A 20773-nucleotide genomic window follows, 5' to 3' on the forward strand; every position below is an offset into this window, starting at 1 on the left:
AACCTAAATATTAAACACTGACAACGTAATACAACCCAGGGAAGAGGACATGTAGAGGCTACAGGCACAAGGTCTTTACATTGACTGCTGAACTGTCTATGACCCTAGTTGTGCTGGTGACAGGACAAGCAAGTGTTATATCTGGAGATGTCATATTCTTGCCCCAGGACCTGCTTGCAGCAAAACACACAGGACACTTCTTTTTTTTTAAATCGTCACACAAGAGTAGCTAAGTTATAATATCCCATAATTCTGGGTGAGGTGGGCACCTTCAAAGGCATAGATGTGGATTTCTGTCAGTCTCGGTGTCAGCAGTAGCTCTGTAGCCGCTCCACAAGAATGGGTGATGCCGTGTGTAAGAGATCCACCCTTAGTATTTGGGTCTGTTTTCAGTTGTGGCAAAGGGATGCCAAACTTAAGAGATCTACCCTTTATCCTTGGAGCCTCTTAGTTAAGACCTTTTTCCTGTGAACATACTTAGGGCACAGTATATTGTCCTCCAGGCGTTGCAGGCTGGAAACAGGAAACAGGAAACAGGAATCAGGAAACAGGAAGCAGAAAGTAGGAAGCAGGAAACAGGAAGCAGAAAGTAGGAAGCAGGAAACAGGAATTTTTCCTTTCTTCTCAGGTACCCAGACCTGTACAGTATGGAACTGCAGCCAAACCCAACCACTTGAGGTCGCAGGAATGCTTTTTCCATGTATCACACACCACATTCCCCTATAGGTCTCTTGCACTGGATCGATCCTCTTAGCATTGGATGAAATTCTAGGCCAAGGCATCAACACTGTCTTGGAGGCAGTTGTCAGAACAGTAGTGCTGACTTCCTCATAGAACACAGGAGGATCAATAAGGACAGGTATCTGCTCCTCTGGTATAAAGGCACTATTTCAAGCGGAACTGTCGCCCCCTCCTCATTTTTTTCTTTTTAAAGAGATGTTTTCGCCCTGGCCTCTTTTGGTAAGTCAGGGACGTTTGCTCTGGGAAAGCCCCTGAGTCATTTATAAGTGTCAAATTTCTGGCCTTTACGGCTCAGCTTCACGTGCTGGCACGATGCTGGCGAAACATCTCGGTGTATCAGGATTACTTAGGGCAGATGCTCTGGAAAAGGAGGAACTGATACCTTCCTACGAGTGTGTCCTAGCGTCTCAGCATTTTGTGATTTCTCCTTTGGCTTACAACTGTTACTTTCTCTGGCTTTGTTTGTTTGTTTGTTTTTTCCCCCATTGCTCAGGTCTTTGCAGAAGATGTGCTTGGTTGAGTAGGCATCTGGCATTCTACTTCTTCCCTTGGTTCTTCTGTGTTCTGCTTCTTGCTTCCAGCAGTCTCCGTCTTCAGATTAGATGAAACCCGGAAAAGAAAGTTCTTCCAGCTTCCAAATGACCCCTGACCTCAGTGCCATAATTCGTTTTCTTAAGTCTTTGGCTTCTACTGATGTTTGCTCATACTGGAATCTCAGGCCAGATAGTTTGTAACTCGACCCCAAATAATAGCATTTCCATTTCAAAGTGCTCTGAAAGGGCTGCCTGTGTGTCTCTCCATCTAGGAAAAAGAGGATTTTTGGTTACAAGACCACAAGCCATGGAATGAGAACCAGACTTCATTTCAGATTCATATTCTTTCATTTATCAAGTTGCTGATTCTCCGAAAGTCCCCTCACCTCTGTGAGGTTATGTGGATCAGTGTAAAAAACAAACCAAACACTTTTTTCCTGGTGATGAATCATAGTTACACAAATTAAAAAGTCCTTAGCAATTGCCATGGTGCCTGACACACACACACACACACACACACACACACACACACACACACACACACACACACACACACACACGTGTACATTACTTTTTTTCTTACTCTCCATGAACAAGTGGTAAAAAACTCAGATTCTCAATGTATGATTCTCTTAAAGTAACCTAGGCCAGTTATTCTGATTTCCCTTACTCTTTGGTGAAGCTCAGTATAAACGGATAAACATGGAGCTTGGCTGGGGTGCAGGGTCTCCGCTTTGCTGCCCGACAAGCTGCAGCCCTGAGTGTTCTGTGTGGGCAGTCCCTGGTTCCCTGTCTACATGTGCACTGAGGTGTGTTCTCCGGCACCTCCATGGGCTGCATCAACACTGTAACGCTGGTAACGTTCTAGAATTATTTTTCTTCTAATTTACTTATTCCACTTGAAGTATTTTAACAAAAACTCATACTGGGTTTACAGAGACTCCATCATAATTCTGTACCTCACAATCTCCCTGAACCTGACAGAAAAGAACCCTATGCCCAGGGGAAACCAAACACCACAGATTCGGCTCTGAGATACACACAGCATTTCCTTCAGGCACTTTGCTGTAAGAAAGGGCATTTCATCTTTAAGCACACAACGCAGCCCACAGCACTTCCCTAGTATGGTTATTTGTCCTTTGCTGTTCTCTGTGCCTGGGGTGAAGATGAATCAGAATATTTGCTGAAATCTCTAGCATATGGTGCATTCCTTGCTGATAATTAATAAACAATAGGCCTTACACAAAGTTGACAGAAAAGTTTCTTGAATAGCTGAGCTCCCTTATGTATGCCCGCTGATGCCTAACTTGATGGCGCTTCGGCACCCAGAATATCAAGTCTTCTCTCCACACTTAGGTGGTGTGCTTATGCATTCTAAAAAGTGTGTGAGTGTATGGTGTTTATCTTCACTTCGAAGATTATGAGCTATCTTGGCAGATACTGTCTCCTTCTATTTGAATGTGTAATGCGTGCCTGGAGGCGACTGCTCTTTGCCAGCGTACATCCTCCAAACAACAGAAATCAATGAGGTTTAAGACTGTTCTGGAATACGTGTCTCAAATTGTGTTTTCCTTCACTATCACGTTCACCTTATTGGTGACTGTCCCTCTATACCTCATGTTTGCCATGGTGGATTTCAAAATGTATATTGCATTCTGTAATCATTTATGTAAGATAAATTAAAATCGGCAAAGCACAGAATTTCTATTTCTCAGTTTCGATTTGGGATAAACAATCAAATGCTAGTGTAAGAACTACATTTTAACCCCAAACCACAATGCACATGCTCTTCCAGTGTGTTTCTCTTTGTTTTTCTGACTTCCTTCTGCCCATCTTATCTTATTTCTCAATAGAAGTATAAAGTTCCTCAAGCCATAAACCTACTGGGTCCTTGGATGTTTCCCAGCCAGACTATCTTAATGATGGAGAGGGTGGAGTACCTCTGGCCAGATAGCACTGAGTGGGTTCTTATTCTCAGGTGACGTTACATCCTGGGCTACAGTGAGATGAAGAGGAAGAGGAAGAGGAAGAGGAAGAGGAGGAGGAGGAGGAGGAGGAGGAGGAGGAGGAGGAGGAGGAGGAGGAGGAGGAGGAGGAGGAGGAAGAGTGACCTAGTTTCCCAGCTCTGGACTTTCTGAAGGCAGTGCCTGTACATGTCTGTAGGTGGCTGTGTTGTGGATATGTGAGTCAGCCTTCAGCCATGTAATTCCATGTAATTTCGTCTTCATCTTTTTGAACAAACCTTACAGGCAAGATGGCATGTTTGAGCCTCTCATGGCTTAGTACTAAACATGTTGTCATTTCCTCTGAGGCGTCTGAGGTTGGTTTCTGTCTCTAGTCAGGGCTTTGTGCTTCCTCTTCTTTTATACTCAGTTGACATTTTGACCATTCATATTCTGTAGCCTGCTGATCACAGTTGATCTCAGGACCTGAAAACGAACCCAGAAGGAATGTTTTGAAATGAAAATGACTATTACATATATACATAGGTGGCCATGGCTGAAACCTCTTTGGTCATGCTGGTGACAGCTCAGAACACTTATTCTGAAGGCTTTAGAAACCCAATCAATGTTAACACACAAGAGCTTTGTCTTAGTTTCAATTGCTGTGACAAAGTCACCGTGATTGAACCTTCCACCTCCTGCAGCAGCAGCATTGGCTCGGAAGTCTCCATGGCTTCGGAGTACAGGCCACTCAGATCAGCATGCCACCCAGCAGCAGCATGGCCCTTAGATATCCACATGGTCTCTGGTGACAGCCCAGATGGTAACTCAGATCACAGACATCAATACTGCTACAGCCAGACCATGGACTCAGACATGGCCTTTGGCAGCAGCCTGGGTCAGTATGTCACCTTGGCATCCTCATATCTGCCTGTTCCTCACCACCTTCCAGTCTGCAGTTCCACCCTTTTCCACAGTGGACAAACCCCTCAGCTTCACTTTCTCTTCTCTGTCTTCCCGTTTCTTCATCACACACTCCTCCTGCAGCAGGTGCTTGGGTGTTTCTCTTCCAGCCACTGCCAGTTACGTATATTCTTATATAGAAAATTAGACATGTAATTTTCCTGCATCTGGCACTGCTAAACAGAGTCATGCTGCCATTTGAGAGTGGGTCAAAGTTCTGTTACAAAGATGTACTTTTAGGTGTGGTGGTGTTATACCTCTACCATGGTGAGAATATGTTTTTAAATAAAAACTTGCTAATAATTCTTGTCACTATTCTTACCTCGTAGACGAGTGTGTAAGAAATAGTATAGAAATAGGGCATGGCATCGTTTTATATAAATAAACATGTGTGGGAATTTACAAAACACAATTCCTCCAGCCCCTGCACCTCTCCACAAGGATCCAGTCAGAGGTCAGAAAAGAAAAATCAAAGCCTGCTCAGTTTCTAAAACAAGAGATAAATTGAACAGCAGTGAGGCAGTACATCAGGAGAGAAGTTCTGGAATGGAATGGGAAGTCAGATGCAGATTTTGATGAGGTGCAGGTAAGGAAGAAGACAGTCCCCACAGTGTCTCATGGCCTCAGGGGAATCACCTACCCTTCTCTCTCTTACACAGAACCTGGCAGTTCTTTTTCTTTCAGGGTAGAAAAGGAAATCGCGGAACATAAAAATGCTGCAAAGCAGGCACAGGCAACAAGAGAACCACACTGAGGTCAATCTTTGCAGGCTATTGGGTCCTAGGAAAAGCCTGGTGAAGTGCTGGTGCCACGTTTACATGGAAGATAGCTCAAGGCTTGAAGGAAATTGCTGTGTTCTGCAGCAGAGCCAGAAACAGTAACAATAAAAAATGGAAGCTGTAAGGAGGCAGGCAGCAGCCGAGAGTCCTCAGAGCGGACAGCGGCTGCAGAAAGGGCCGTACTGCAAGCAAACTCAGGGAGCAAGCCTGAGGCATGGGCTACTGTGGCAAATGTGTGGCATGTATAATAGTTTGATTTTAATATAAATACTATAAAGAGCTGGTGAGATTAACATAATCATTTTACAAGTTGAGAAATCAAAGTGTTGGCTTAAGCATACCCAACCAGTATTAATAACAAATTAAATTTATCCATAAAAGGAACCAAATTTCTCTTAGGTATTTGCAATTCTGACTGTGTGTGTGTGTGTGTGTGTGTGTGTGTGCACCTGTACACGCACATGCACACACATGCACAAGTTAATTCTCTGTCTTGGTTCTAGTTTAGAGTCACCTTGAGGAGGTTTAAAAACGGGCACCTGATCCCCATATCACATACTCTTCTTGCCTGGTAAGACACGGAGGAGCTTCTATCCACTCCTTGGGTGATTCTGATATTGCAGTCACTTTAGAGAACCCTTGTGAATGAGGCAATTTTATTTGATCAGACTTGCATATAATTTCACTGTAATTGGAGAACACTTTATTTGCATCTGATAACTTGTTTAATCTGCCCATCCCAAGAAACACAGTGTCTATCAAAACACTAAGCACGCCTGTCTGTCTCACTTTTGTATCTTCAGAGACTGTTATAGCATTACATAATTGGAAATGAGTATCACTTCTTTCTGAAAACAGCCCATTATCAACTAGAAAGAATTAGTGCTTCAGTTTTGATAATCAGCTTTTAATACTTTTATTGAAATAGGAATTTACTTAAGCTGAGAAGGGGATGGTAATTTATACCATTTTAATTTTTATTATCAATTTTTTCATTAATTGTTCCATTTGTTTACATCTCAAATGATTATTTTTAAATTTCCACACAAAATGTATACTGTTGAGTATACTGTAGGGTGAACACATTTCCCCACAATTCCCTATCCTTCCTTCTCTCACTTCTTCCTCCTTCCATTGCTCTCTCATTTCTCCCCCAGTTTTACATCATTTTCCTTCATAAACACACACACAATTTTGTGTACATATTTAATATAGCCCAGGAACAACATGAGAATTGATGTACTTTTGCCTTTGGAGACTGGTGTAATTCGTGCAATCAATGTCATGGCCAGTGGCTTCCATTTTTCTGCTAATGGCATAATTTCCCCTTTTGTGGCTGAAAATTCCATTGTGCATTTATATCACAACCACTTCTTCTTTATCCACTCACTTCTTGTTGGCTGGTATCTTACTTACTTTTCTATTGCTGTGATAAAACACCAGGACTAAAACATCTTTGGAGAGGAAAGGACTTATTTCATCTTAAACTTCTAGGTACCAAATGATCCATCACTGAGTGAAGTCAGGGCAGGAACTCAAGGCAGGAACATGGAGATAGGAGCTGAAACAGAGGCCATTGCTTCCTGCTTACTGCCGATGGATTGCTTAGCCTTATACAACCCAGGACCACTTGCCCAGGGATTCTACTATCTAAGTGGGCTGGGCCATCCCATATCCATCATTAACATCATACCCACAGGCTTGCTTATAGGCCGATATTACTTAGATATTTTCTTAATTAAGATTTCCCATTCCCCACTCTTAATCTACCCATGGCACTAGATGGCCAAGATAAATGAACTCAATGGCATTTTGGTGGGTTCTTTGTCTTATAATGCTTTGTCGGGACATTTTCCCCCCTTTACAGATCTTTTATGTATATATTATGGGGTATTATATATTAAATGTATTATACACTATATATATGTGTTTGTGTTTCTATGGGATTTTTGTGTGTGCAGGTGTGTGTTTGTGTGTCTATTGTGTTTCTTGTGCTTTTTGGGGCTCTTTTTCTTCTGCTTGTTTGCTTTGTTCTATTTAGTTATGTTTGTTTTACTATTTATCTTATTATTTATATTATTATAGTCTTTTGATGTCTATTTGTTTTCTAATGAGAGAGAGGAGGTATGAACTTGTGTGGGAGGGGAGCTGGGGGGTACCCGGGGGAGTTGTGGGAGGCAAAAAATGATAATCAGAATGTATTACATGAAAAATCTTTTTTCAATTAAAAATATTTTCTTTCCCAGATATGTATAGATCTATGTCAAATTGACAAAACACAAGTAACACAGCTACCTAGGTTGGCTCCATAGCTCAGCTACTGTAACGAATGCTGGAATAGCACTGATGTGCAAATATCTCTGAGGTATGTTCACTGGAAATCCTTGGAGTAAATACACAAGAATGGGATAGTGGAGTCAAATGGAAGACCTACTGATAGTTTCCTTTATTTTTAAATTTGCATTTAGTGTGTGTGTGTGTGATTCTTTCTTTCCATCATGTGAATTCCATAAGGAACCATCTCAGAGTGTTAGACTTTGTAGTAAGTGCCTTTATCTGCTGGGACATCTTGTTGACCTCCATCATGGGCATTTTTGAAATAAGCTCCACAAATGGCTTTTGTAGTAGTGATTTATACTCATAACTAAGCACGTGAGACAGCCATGTGAGGAGGAGGTGGGGGGAAATGGAGACGTGTTCTGTGAGGCCAAGAACATGAGACTGTGCTCCTCAGGGGAAGGCAGTTCTTTAGACAAGTTGAGTATCTCTTATCTGACGTGTTTAGGTCAATATGTATTTCAGATTCTGAAGCTTTAAAAGTTTGGAATATTTACATATAACTAATCTTGGGTACAGGATCAAGTCTGAACACGTACCTCATTTATGTTTCATATACATAAGTGGTCTGACTGTAGCTCCGTGTAATAATTTAGTGTTGTTAGATTTTGCTGTGACCCAACCCCTGAAGCTAAATGTAGAGTTTTTGTTGTTCTTGTTTGTTTTTTGGTGTTACAGTGGCACTAAATTAGTTTTTAGATGTTATATGAGTATATGCCTGTAGTCACAGAGCTAGGGAGGCTGAAGCAGTAGGATTGTGAATATGAGGCTATTCTGGAATATAGTTGGGATTTTTGTCTCAAAAATCAGATTTAAATTAAAAAAATTCTAAAGTTTAAATTTCATATTAGGGGTGCTTGGCCTTCACAGGGATTTTTGTTTTCAGAATTTAAAAAGAGGGGGTCTCTTATTTCATTTGAAATAAAAATAATTAGGTTTCAATCTATATATGTTTAAATTTTTAAAAATCACTGTAAATGAGGAATCTTGAAGGACAAAAGAGATAGATGGCACAAGAGAGGGAAACTGTATCCTCCTCAGGACAAGGGAGACGATCCCTCCCTGATGTAAGCTGGGCTGTGCAGGGCTGTGCTATGCAGGGCTCCTTGGAAGCCAGACTCCTGTGTGGATTCTAATTCTAAACCAGGTGATTAATACATCCAGAAGGCTTGTTTCAACCCAGAGAATAACTCGGACCCCAACAGCTCATCAACCTGCTATTGCTTTGCAGTAGCAAAATCTAATACATACTAAATAATTTCTCCTGGCCTCAAAAAGAATCAAGATTTCTCTGCAAAATTATTTTCCATTTGAAGCTTAACCATCCCCAACCACTAATGCTTGATTGAACACGTAATTTGAAACCCATGTACAGAGGACTTGAAGTAAGATCTCATCCACCGAATGAAACAATTAACTTGGCATGTGTGTTCTCCGCATGTACAGGTTACTAAGACAGGGTGTGGGGGAGTAAGGAAAGCTGAGCCGGATCATCTGGAGTCAGATGTGTGTTTATGTAATGAGTGCCGTCAAGCAATTTTATTTTTTTTTATCAGACCTTTTAGGCATACCTAATATATGCTAAGCCGACAATGAGTGCATTTTTAATGTTAACACATTGAATCATTGGGTACACTCTTTGAAGCAGATACTATTATTATCACCCCTAGTTTATGGCTAAGGGGTTGAGGCACAGATAAGTTAGGCTACTCGTTAAAGATTACAGAGCATGTTAATAGCACAATGGAGGCATAATGTTTTCTGTTGGCTGTCTGACCCTAATGCACTTGTGGTTTAAGTACTATGTTAAATTACTAGGCTAAGAAAGCACCTTTGGGATTCACACATTCTTTTCTATTTATTTATTTATTTATTTATTTATTTATTTATTTATTTATCATTCATTCATTCACTTTACATCCTGATTACAGCCCTCACCTCCTCCCAGTCTACCCCCACAAGTCCTCTCCTTTTCTGAGAGGTGGGAGGCCTCCCTGGGGTATAAACCTACCCTGGCACTTCAACTTGCTGTAGGACTAGGTGCACATCCTCTCATACTGAGGCTGAGGGAATGGCCAACCAATGACTGGCCCAGCTTGAGACTCAAGCCATGGGCAAGCACCACTCCCTGACACTGTTAATGATGCTGTGTTATGTTTGGAGATAGGAACCTAGCATAACTGTCCTCTGAGAGGCTTCACTCGGCAGTCAATGGAAGAGATGCAGAGACCCATAGGCAAACATTAGACGGAATTTGGGAATCTTGCGGAAGAATTGTGGGGAGGATTGAGGGACTCAAAGGAGATTGGGACTCCACAAGAAGACCAACAGAGCCAACTAACCTGGACCCTTGGGAGCTCCTAGAAACTGAACTGCCAACCAGAGTAAGCACAGACTGAACCTAGCCCCTTCCCCCACATATGTAGCAGGTGTGTGGCTCGGTTTCATACGGGTCCCCCAACAACTGGAGCAGGGGCTATCTCAGACTCTGCGTGTGAATCCCACTCCCTTAAGTGGGCTGCCTTGTCTGGTCTTCACAGGTTCTTTTTCTTTCCACATGGAGAGGTTTAATGAGAGAAAAAGAGTAGAAGAGGGGAGGAACAAAGAAGGCCAGCCATGGGCACGTTGGGGGAAGGGGGAATGGGGAGAGAAGGGACAGGGAAAAGAGGGCATCAGAAGAGGAAGAGCAAGAGAGAGGAATAAGAGTTCACAGGTTCTTAAAACTGGGAGTGTGCTTCCTAAGGAAGAGGCTGTTTTTTTGCCAATTAAGTCAAAGTTATTGCATGTTTAAGAGGGAAGATGATGTCTGCAGGATTGTCTTAGAGTTGGCACCATAGATGCATCCTGAGGAATGGGCAGCCAGTCACTGTGTATGAATTTACCAGAGCATCTAGCCATCCCATCCATGAATTTGTACTGTACAAGTCATGGGCTGTGATGGAGTGATGTCAGAGGGAGGGAGAGGTGGGGGACCTAGAAGCCAGGGGCACTTGAAGGTCAGAGTCCGCTGTGTCTGTTGGGCTGCAGAGAACCTGCAGTGTCAGGAGACCCTTGTGATCCTAATGTCTGGTGGCACTGCTGCTTGATGTGCACATCCTTGTTGGGATGTAGAAACTTGGAGAAACCTTATTCTGACATCTTGCCAGGAGGAAATATCATGAGCAGGCAGGCTTTGGCTATCTAAGCTGACAGATATTCTTGTGTTATATGTGTCTTTAACTCTAATAGGAAGATAGGTACAGGAATTAAAATATCTATGAATAAGTATTTCCAAAAATTGTGTTTAATCAGATCATTGCAGAGTAAAATGATTTAATTTTGAATTCTTATTAATGTTCCTATTTGCTAAGAATTTACAGTTAAAAAAATCAAATTTTCTCAAAGTAATAATTACATGTTTGAATTTATTATTTAAGCATATACTTTCCATGATAAATGTGTAGTGGTGAATATTTTATAGAAAAACTTGAAAAGTTAAAGGGTTTGGATACAGCCACATATAACAATTTAATTTACATAGAAATAAAAATCTGTTCAATATACAGTGAAAACGTTGTGAAATTTTGAATGGTATAAATATATCTATGAAGTCTAGCGGGGCAAAAAAAATCATCATATTTTAGATCAATGTTCGTTATAACCAGTGACTTGTATTTAAAATACTCAAGGCGGTGATAACATGCTGTTGCGTGTCTTGCGAGCTATCGTGTTTGGGAAACCCCATGCGGTTAGTGCACCGCATCGACAGGAACGTTCTTTGAATGAGGAGCTCATCCATCCATTTTATCATTCTCTCTGTTCTTGGCTTCACTGAGGGGATCTAAAGTGCACGCTCTTCCTGCTTCAGGATTTGAACGTTTGTGTGATAATCCAGTGCATGAGCTCTAGAAACAGGAAGAACCGTGTAAACTCCCCACATCAGGGCTTAGGAGCTCTGCGGCATTGTTTCCTTTGTCAGTTTCCTTGTCTATAATAGTTGAATAAAAGCTGCCCATACTTCTGACACCATGGCAATTAAATAAGTTAATATGTGAAGTGGACATATTGCGCTAGGACAACATGCGCTATAGTCAATGCTCAATTAGCACTGTGCTGTGTTATTATTCTTTTGGGTGACTTAAGATTCTGGAGTAATGTATTAACACGGTCTATGATAATCCAGGCATGGGGAAAGATTCAGGAGGCTGAGACAGGAGAGTCCTGAAGGAGAAAGACAAATTTAGTGCTAAAATAGTAGCAGTGATAGCTTATTTGGGTCTTGCTCTTCCCCCTAGGAGCTTAACTTACACTGCAGAAGAGGAAAAGCATGTTTGAGATAAACATCATGGAGCAGAATATTCCCAATAACAAAATAACCCAGTAAGTTGATGTGAATGAGGAGAGTAGTTCTAGGTGTAGCTTCCCAGCAGTAATGACACCCTTGGGACAACCTAAGTGTTGATGTTTCTGGGACAGTGTAACTAGAAGCAATTTTGTGGAAGTTTCCTTGTGGAAATGTTTCTATTATGGGAAGACAGAAGAAAGAAAGACCATCCCCAGTTTAGTTGCTCTCCCTGCACACAGACTCTGTGGTTTTCTTAACAAGAATTCTGGGAATCTGTCACTAGAGGGCACACTGACTTCATCTGTGCTTATGGACTGGACTTTGCTCTGCTCTGGGATTTCTCAGCTTGGATCTGGAGCAGGCGTCCTCCAGTGTCAGAGGAAGTCATCTAATACACAACCTCACCTCTCCAGGGAGACACTCATCCTCTTCCACAGTACTTCAGCATATTCCAGAAACCCGAAAGGGCAGCAGCCCTCATGACTCAAGGAGATAGTGTTGTTGTGGAGCAGTTGAAGTCTCTTCAGTAGTCCTAAGATGGGGCAGCAAATGACTAGCATGACAAGGTACTTCCAACCATGCAACAGTGGCACTTATATCCAGGGTAACCACCAGCCATCTAATGTCTAATTTGACTTAAAGCCAACTCAAAATGAGGGAATTCATCTTTGGAACTGGAAATCTAACCAAATATCCACGGGTGGTGAGCTCATGGATTACGGAGGAGAACCTATGACTATCACTTTTTTAACCATTACAATTGAATTCTAAATATACTTATCCTTATGCCCACAGATAAGTGTAGCTCTCAACCTCTATCAAAAAAGTTCCTTTTGCAGCAGATGGAGGGCATTATAGAAAGCCACTACTGGTCAAAATGTAGAGAGCAGCTGCCTGTGGGATGTCCACCCCTACCTTAATTAAGATTTCTCTTGCTGTGATGAAATGCTTTGACCAAAACAACTTGGGAAGGAAGGGGTTTATTTGGCTTAAACTTCCACAATACTGTTCATCATCAAATTAAGTCAGGGTGGGGACTCAAACAGTGCAGGAACGTGGAGACAGGAGCTAATGTGGAAGCCACAGAGGAACACAGCTTACTGGCTTGCTCTGCCCACTTTCATATAGAACTCAGGACCACCAGTCCAGGGATGGCAGCACCCACAATGGGCTGACCAGCAATCCCTAATTAAAAAAGGTCCTGCAGACTTGTCTGTAGCTGGATCTTATGGAGACATTTTCTTAATTGAGGTTCCTTTCTCTCAGATGACTTTAGCTTTCATCAATTTGACATAAAACCATCCAGCACAAGCCTCAGTAGATACATACAACACAAGCCCTGCACCTAAGGCTCTGGAACAATCATGCAAGAGGGGCAGAAAGATTGTAAGAGGAAGAAGACCAGGATTTGTGCTCTGTGACAGTGGCTGTGTATGACAGGGAAGCTGCATTCACAAAATCCCAACACCAGGCTTGCAGAAACAAGACCAGCACAATGACAGCGTCATTTGCATGCTAATGTGAAAGGGGAATCTCACAAGCCTCTCCTCCCGAGGTGAACTATAGACAGCCTACAGCTATGGAGAGAGGAAGTCTCAGTCTTTTCTGGTATGAGACCCTTCATGGACAGTCCAGTACCAAATGATCAGTCCTAAAATCATCTACATACGAGCAATACCAAGTGGGATCAGCAGGTTGTATTTATATGTATACATAGCAATTATGATTAAAGAATCATGAGTCTGAGAGGGAGTGGAATGCACAAAAAGACTTGGAAGGTCTTGGAAAGGGAGAGGGAGAGATGAAGTTGGTTTAAATGTAGCACTCATGTATAAACTACTAACAAAACAAAACAAAAAGAATCTATCCCTCTAAACCACACTCCTAGTAATTCTTACACTGCATTGGTATCTGTCATACATTTGTGATTGTTTAAAAAAAACACATGTTCTATAATGACAAGGAAGTGATAGATTCTATACCTCTTTGTTTCCCCAAATTTGTGTGAGTCTGGGCAGCAAATCATTTAATATGTTTCTTGTGTTCATAAAGGGATTGAGTATAAGGTAGAAGACTTTTGTCTAACCGTTTCTTCATGTCTTACAATTCAATTCAAAGATTTTGAATTCTTATAGAGGCCATGATTAAATATTTGAATCATGAATAATATAACATTATGATTTGTGACTGACAGGGATGAGGGCCTCTAGAAGGATGAAGGCTTTTAGAAGAGCCTTTGTTAGTGAAAGTGGTGATAAGGCCACCAGAAAACTAACAAATTGGAGAAAAGAGGCCAGGGGTCTCAGGGAAATTCACACAAAAACAATGACTGCTAGAGAAAGCGGCTTAGGTTTTACCTCTGGTTTGTAGAATGATATTCAGAGGGTCAAGGCTGTCTGTATTCTTAGATTATCTGAATTCTTTACTTCTGAGTACTTAAAGAAGAGCTTCATGGGTAAAAGTAAGAGAATAAATTTGTGTTTGGATAGCTTCCTGATCCCTAACGATGGTCAAGGATGGCATCATGCACAAATCCAGGCATGCTTTCTTAGAGGTAAGTACTGTCACTCTCTCTTCAGGATCATGGTTATAGTTGCACTGGGGAGAGCTACAGAGCCTGGAGCTTGAAAGGCATAGAGGTAGGAGCAGGAATCAGACAGTTGTAGCATCAGTGAGCTTCTGGGGAGACAGTTGTAGCATCAGTGAGCTTCTGAGGAGACAGTTGTAGTAGCAGTGACCTTCTTGGAGACAGTGTAGCATCAGTGACCTTCTTGGAGACAGTGTTGCACCAGTGAACTTCCAAGGAGACAGTTGTAGCATCAGCGAGCTTCTGAACCTCCTTTCCCAGGTTTCTCTTTTTTTAAGCCTCTGGAAGTGAGCACTTATCTCTCATTTTCTTGTTTGTTCCTCAGATTTTAAGTGGAGCATACATCTCTTTCACCTTCTCTTTCATAGATGGAAACTTACTATAAATTTAGAAAGCATTTTTTATCTCCTTCTTTCTTCCCTTCCTTTTTATCCCCCCAGTGTTTTAATAGTTCTTTCTCTTTTACTTTTGTGTTTTTATGTGTATGTGTTCACTAATGTGTAGGTGATTGTGCTCAGGGGGACGTCAGGCACCCTGTTCCACCACTCTCTGCTTTATTCCCTTAAGACAGGATCTCTCACTGAACCCTAGTTTACCGACATTCATTTTTGATGTCTGGCTATTGCATCTGAATGATCCTTATGTCTCTATCCCTAGTAGCACATGGGCTGCACCTATGCCCACTCCATCCTGTCTTTTTATGAGGGTGATAGGATATGAACTTAGGTCCTTTATGCTTGGACAATGGCTCTATCCCATTGTCCTACCTCCCCAGCCCTGGAATTTTTTTTAAATGCACGATACTCTAGCATTATGGTACTTTTAAAATGTGAGGCCAGGGATAAACTCTATAGGAATGCTCTATACCTAAGCTGAAATTATCTTTGTTATTTACTTTCATCTAAATCTCTGAGGAGAGCTTCCAAACTGTCTTAGATCATCATATTTCCCATAGTCCAACAGACCCAAAAGAACACCTAATAATTCTATATATTGCTTAGTTTGTTTATAAGATCTGAATGATTTGGGAATTTATACCTAACAACTTAGCAGCTATGTGACAAGATAATATACCTGAGTTGGAAAAGGCAGTTTCTATTTTTAGTATTACCAATGGGATTTGTGTATCTCTTTGGTACTGTTCCATTTCTCAAACCTGGGAATCACATGGAACCACCCACACTTCCAGTTCTATACTGATTGTCATGATTCTTGGATTTTTACCACATGTACTGAAAACAGCTATCTCTGTGATTATGTGACAGTTACAAAAAAAAAAAAAAAAGTACTGTTATTCAGTGTTTAAACTATAGGTCATCTTTTTTTTCTTTTTTTCTTGAAGTTTTTAATCTACAATTTAAATGTTATCCCCTTCTCCAATTTCCCCTCCAGAAGGCCCTTATGCCATCTGCCCTCCCCCTGCTTCTATAAGGGTGTCCCCCCCCACTCCCTCCCACCTCCCTGCCCTGACATTCCTACACTAGGGTACCGAGCCTTGACAACCAAGGGCCTCTTCTCCTTCTGATGCCTGACAAGCCCATCCTAGGCTACGCATGAGGCTGAAGCCATAGGTCCATCTCTGTGTACTCTTGGGATGGCAGTTTAGTCCCTGAGAGCTTTGGGGGTGGGTGTCTGGTTGGTTGATATAGGGTTCTTCCTATAGGGTTGCAAACCCCTTTAGCTCCTTCAGACCTTTCTCTAACGCCTCCATTGGGGACTTTGTTCTCAGTTCAATGGTTGACTGCAAGCATCCACCTCTGTGTTTGTCGGGCTCTGGCAGAGCCTCTCAGGAGACAGCTATGTCAGGCTCCTGTCAGCAAGCACCTCTTGGCATAAGCAATATTATCTGTGTTTGGTGACTGTATATGGAATGTATCCCCAGATGGGACAGTCTCTGGATGGCCTTTCCTTCAGTCTCTGCTCCATACTTTGTCTTCATATTTCCTCCTGTGAGTATTTTTATTCCTCCTTCTAAGAAAGAGTGAGGCATCCACACTTTGGTCTTCGTTCTTCTTGAGCTCCACGTGGTCAGTGAATTGTATCTTGGGTATTCTGAGCATTTGGGCTAATATCCACTTATCAGTGAGTGCATACCATATGTGTTCTTTTGTGATTGGGTTACCTGTTTCAGGATATTTTCTAGTTCCATCCATTTGCTTAAGGATTTCATAAAGTCATTGTTTTTAATAGCTGAATAGTACTCCATTGTGTAAATATACCAGATTTTCTATATCCACTCCTCCATTGAAAGACATCTGGGTTCTTTCCTGCTTCTGGCTATTATAAATAAGGTTGCTATGAACATAGTGGAGCATGTGTCCTTGTTATAACCATACATTTGTGCCATTGCCTGTAAAAATGTAAAATTCTTGGTGAGATTACTAATGTTAATCTTGGCTGCTTCAGCTCACCAGTTTAAGAAGTATTACTCTAGGGTTCCATGATCAGACATGGAAATGTAAAGAAATTCCTCTTGCAGTAGACCATTTGATAACTAAACACTTCTCTATGGTATATCTGTCCAAATGGAGATACTGAGCAACTCCAATCTCAGCTGCCAGGTTGTGGTAGTAGTGAGAGGTTCGAAAAATGTGAGCTATTTCTGGAAAAAGATGCATGAAAGACTCTATCTAATTTTTTTCTTATAAAGGAAAACATTTAATCGGGCTTGTTTATAGTTCAGAGGCTTAGTCTTTATTGTCATGGCGGATAACATGGCATGCAGGCAGACATGGTGCTGGAGAAGGAGGTGAGAGTTCTACATCTTGATTGGTAGGCAGAAGGAAGAGAGGACTCTAGCTAATTTTGATACAAGGAATAGGGTGGAGGTCCTAGGAAGACTGACTCCAAGTTCAGGTTCAGCAGCTACTACTGGTGAAGGCATTGGCTTTAAATGTTCAGAATGGGTCTCAGGGACCCTTGTGTTTGTAGAGCATATAATGTAGCTGCCAACTTTCTCCCTTCTCTCTCTGTATAATGTAACAATAAATTGCTCTATGGTATTTTGCTGCTACTTAACTTTAGTGGTGGAATTGTAAATTGAGATTCTCAGCACTGCAATCTCTGTTCCCTCAAGATGCTATTCATCAGAATTCCTAATGGATTTAGATGTTATTTCTTTATAAAACTCTTGTAAGATAGCATTTTCAAGAGCATGTTCCATGGGAATTCAATGCTGCTACTCAAAGTAAAGTTCTGTGCTTAGGAATCTTGGGTAACTTAAAACCTGCTGAGCAGGGCTGTGCAGAGCCTTTCCTATGTTGGTGAATATCCTGACCCTTCTGGACAAACAGTAACATCACGTTCTCTTACATTTCATTGACAAGAGAAAGAAGCTTCTTACAGACACATGCCACACGGAATACACATGAAAGGCATTCCAAGTTTGTTGATAAGACTTAAACACATTTACTTGTTTTAAATTATTTCTGTTTATATGTGCATATACATGTGTTCTCTCCAGGTATACTTGTGTAGGTCAGAGGACAACATTCGGGAATCAGTTTTCTTCTTGCACTGTGTAGGTTTCAGGGATCAAACTCAGGTCATACAGACACACAGGTAAGTGCTTACCCACTGATCCATAGCTCTAGTGCTCAAGTGGAATTTTGAAATACTTTTTGTTCTATTTTGAATTGATTTTTCTTGGTCACATATTTGATTTATTTAATATTGCCTTCTAAGTCAGAATTATAAGATATGTATGGAAAAGCACCATGTTCTTTAAGTTGGTTCTTTTGTGTCCTGGTTTTCTGTCTACAGTTAAGTATTGATCAACTGTAGAATATAATGGATTCCCAGCCTACTGATGCTGAATTAAGTCTGAAGCATACTTCATTACTCCTTGATGCTTTCCTTGCAGGTGCCTGCTGCTAGTTTTCAGAAGATGTCAAAATATGCCCATGTCTAGGCACCTATAATCATCTCCAAATCTAATAATAAATGGATATTTTCTCTCTTAAAGCCACAATCATACACTGTATCATTGAAATCTGGAGTCCTTAATTAAAAACAGAATAAAACAAAAATGAAACCAGTTCACTTCCCTTTTCAAGTTATAGACAAGCTAAGACAAACAAGCAATAATAATCCCCCAAAAGTGTAAGGATCAAAATGTCATCAAATAAACAGATATAGTTGAAAGTCTGTTGGCTAATTGCTCAGGGTAGTATCGAACCCCTTAACAAGGTAATCATAACTTCCCAGTTCCAGTTAGCCCTGAAGCAGGCATTTTATACAGACATACATTCTTCAGATAGAGTCTGCTCTACAGTCAGTGGTCATCTGGAGCAGCAGGAGTCTGAGGCTGCAGGAGCTTGCAGAGAGTAAGTACCTTTTACAGGAGGGAAATGAAGGGGAAAGAATTTCTTTCCATAGATAGCAACTGAGGTTAGGTCAGACTCAAGACCAGGATGCTATTTAGAGACATACTATTTATGACTCGATGTTTCTTTAAAAGTAAAAGTTTTGGGGGGTTGCCTTTATGACTTCAGACTCTTTCAAGAGAGCTCGATGTATATGTCTTTTTATAGCATGGACACAGATACTCTCCAACAAGAAAAAGGACAACAAGTTCTTGTTACACACTAGCAAATGGAAATAAGTGGAAATTACATCTCTGCTTGCAAAATAGTGATCCTGAGATTTCATGGACTGACTACAGAGGTACACTTCAGCGCTTCCCCATACCTCCCTCCCTTTCCAAGGTATCAGTTGCCCATGGCAAAAAGAAGCTGGGTAATTCCAATAAAATATTGTGAAATAACAGAGGACTGGGGAGGGGGAAAGACACGCACACAGAGACATTCATGTAATTTAACACAGCATGCCGTTATAATTGCGCTACTTCTATTTTCTTCATCTCTATCATAGATTAAATCTTATGATGAATCTATAGGAAGTTAATAGAAAAAAATCACAGCAACACAGTATGCATCTTCAGTAGCATCTGCTGTTACAGGTAGGCTAGGCTCTAAGAGCACAGTCCCCGAGGATAAAGGGAAGTACTACATTTAGCTGGGCTTCTGCCTCCACGAGCACAGAATGTCTTTCTTGCTGCTGCGTGAGATTAATGTGAGCACAGTGCCACTCACTCACATGCTTGAGGTCAGGTACACAGGAGCTCTGGTGGGCATCAAGCTCACATGCTCTCTCTCCATCAGTTGCACTGGAACTCCAATGGGCACCAACCAGGAGTCAAGGTCACACACGATGTTCAATCTAGCCTTGGGCTTTCATCCCTTAAGAAGGAACCAAATGCTTTATTTGGGGCTAATGTTAAGGTAGGTAGATCGTTCCTTTAAATGAAAAGAACAAAGCAGAGAAAGATGCTTTGACACGAGGAAGGCAGTTTTGTAAGGACTTTTGATGTAACTCGGCTCCAAATCAACAGGAGCTCTCAAGACACCCTGTTCTGACTGAAGCACACGAGACAAATGAAAACAAGAGCTGCTCCAAGCTTGGAGTAGGAAAACCAGATTTAGAAACAACGTTTAAAGTGTTAGTTCTTCATAGCAGATAAAGCTAATAGTAGTATAGATATTTGTATATCCTAAAATTTCACTCTAATTAAATGTCTTTAAAATATATAGTGGTTGAGAATACTGCTCAAAAATAATTATGAGTGGGTTTAATATTGAGTTTTTTTTTTTTTTATTAACTTGAGTATTTCTTATGTACATTTTTAAAGTGTTATTCCCTTTCCGGTTTCCGGGCAAACATCCCTTCCCTCCCCCTTCCTTATGGGTGTTCCCTCCCCACCCTCCCCCCCATTGCCGCCTCCCCCGACAGTCTAGTTCACTGGGGGTTCAGTCTTAGCAGGACCCAGGGCTTCCCCTTCCACTGGTGCTCTTACTAGGATATTCATTGCTACCTCGAGGTCAGAGTCCAGGGTCAGTCCATGTATAGTCTTTAGGTAGTGGCTTAGTCCCTGGAAGCTCTGGTTGCTTGGCATTGTTGTACATATGGGGTCTCGAGCCCCTTCAAGCTCTTCCAGTTCATTCTCTGATTCCTTCAACGGGGGTCCTATTCTCAGTTCAGTGGTTTGCTGCTGGCATTCGCCTCTGTATTTGCTGTATTCTGGCTGTGTCTCTCAGGATCGATCTACATCCGGCTCCTGTCGGTCTGCACTTCTTTGCTTCATCCATCTTGTCTAATTGGGTGGCTCTATATGTATGGGCCACATGTGGGGCAGGCTCTGAATGGGTGTTCCTTCAGTCTCTGTTTTAATCTTTGCCTCTCTCTTCCCTGCCAAGGGTATTCTTGTTCCCCTTTTAAAGAAGGAGTGAAGCCTTCACATTTTGATCATCCGTCTTGAGTTTCATTTGTTCTAGGCAACTAGGGTAATTCAAGCATTTGGGCTAATAGCCACTTATCAGTGAGTGCATACCATGTATGTCTTTCTGTGATTGGGTTAGCTCACTCAGGATGATATTTTCCAGTTCCAACCATTTGCCTACGAATTTCATAAACTTCGTTGTTTTTGATAGCTGAGTAATATTCCATTGTGTAGATGTACCACATTTTCTGTATCCATTCCTCTGTTGAAGGGCATCTGGGTTCTTTCC

At 41.5% G+C, this 20773-nt stretch overlaps 1 pseudogene; it reads right to left on the bottom strand.

Moving 5' to 3' along the window:
- Positions 1 to 431: 431 nt before the first annotated feature.
- Positions 432 to 4017, bottom strand: LOC116884354 (annotated as a pseudogene).
- Positions 4018 to 20773: the final 16756 nt, after the last annotated feature.

Source organism: Rattus rattus, chromosome 15, assembly GCF_011064425.1.
Source record: "Rattus rattus isolate New Zealand chromosome 15, Rrattus_CSIRO_v1, whole genome shotgun sequence".
In the NCBI taxonomy this organism is placed as follows: domain Eukaryota; kingdom Metazoa; phylum Chordata; class Mammalia; order Rodentia; family Muridae; genus Rattus; species Rattus rattus.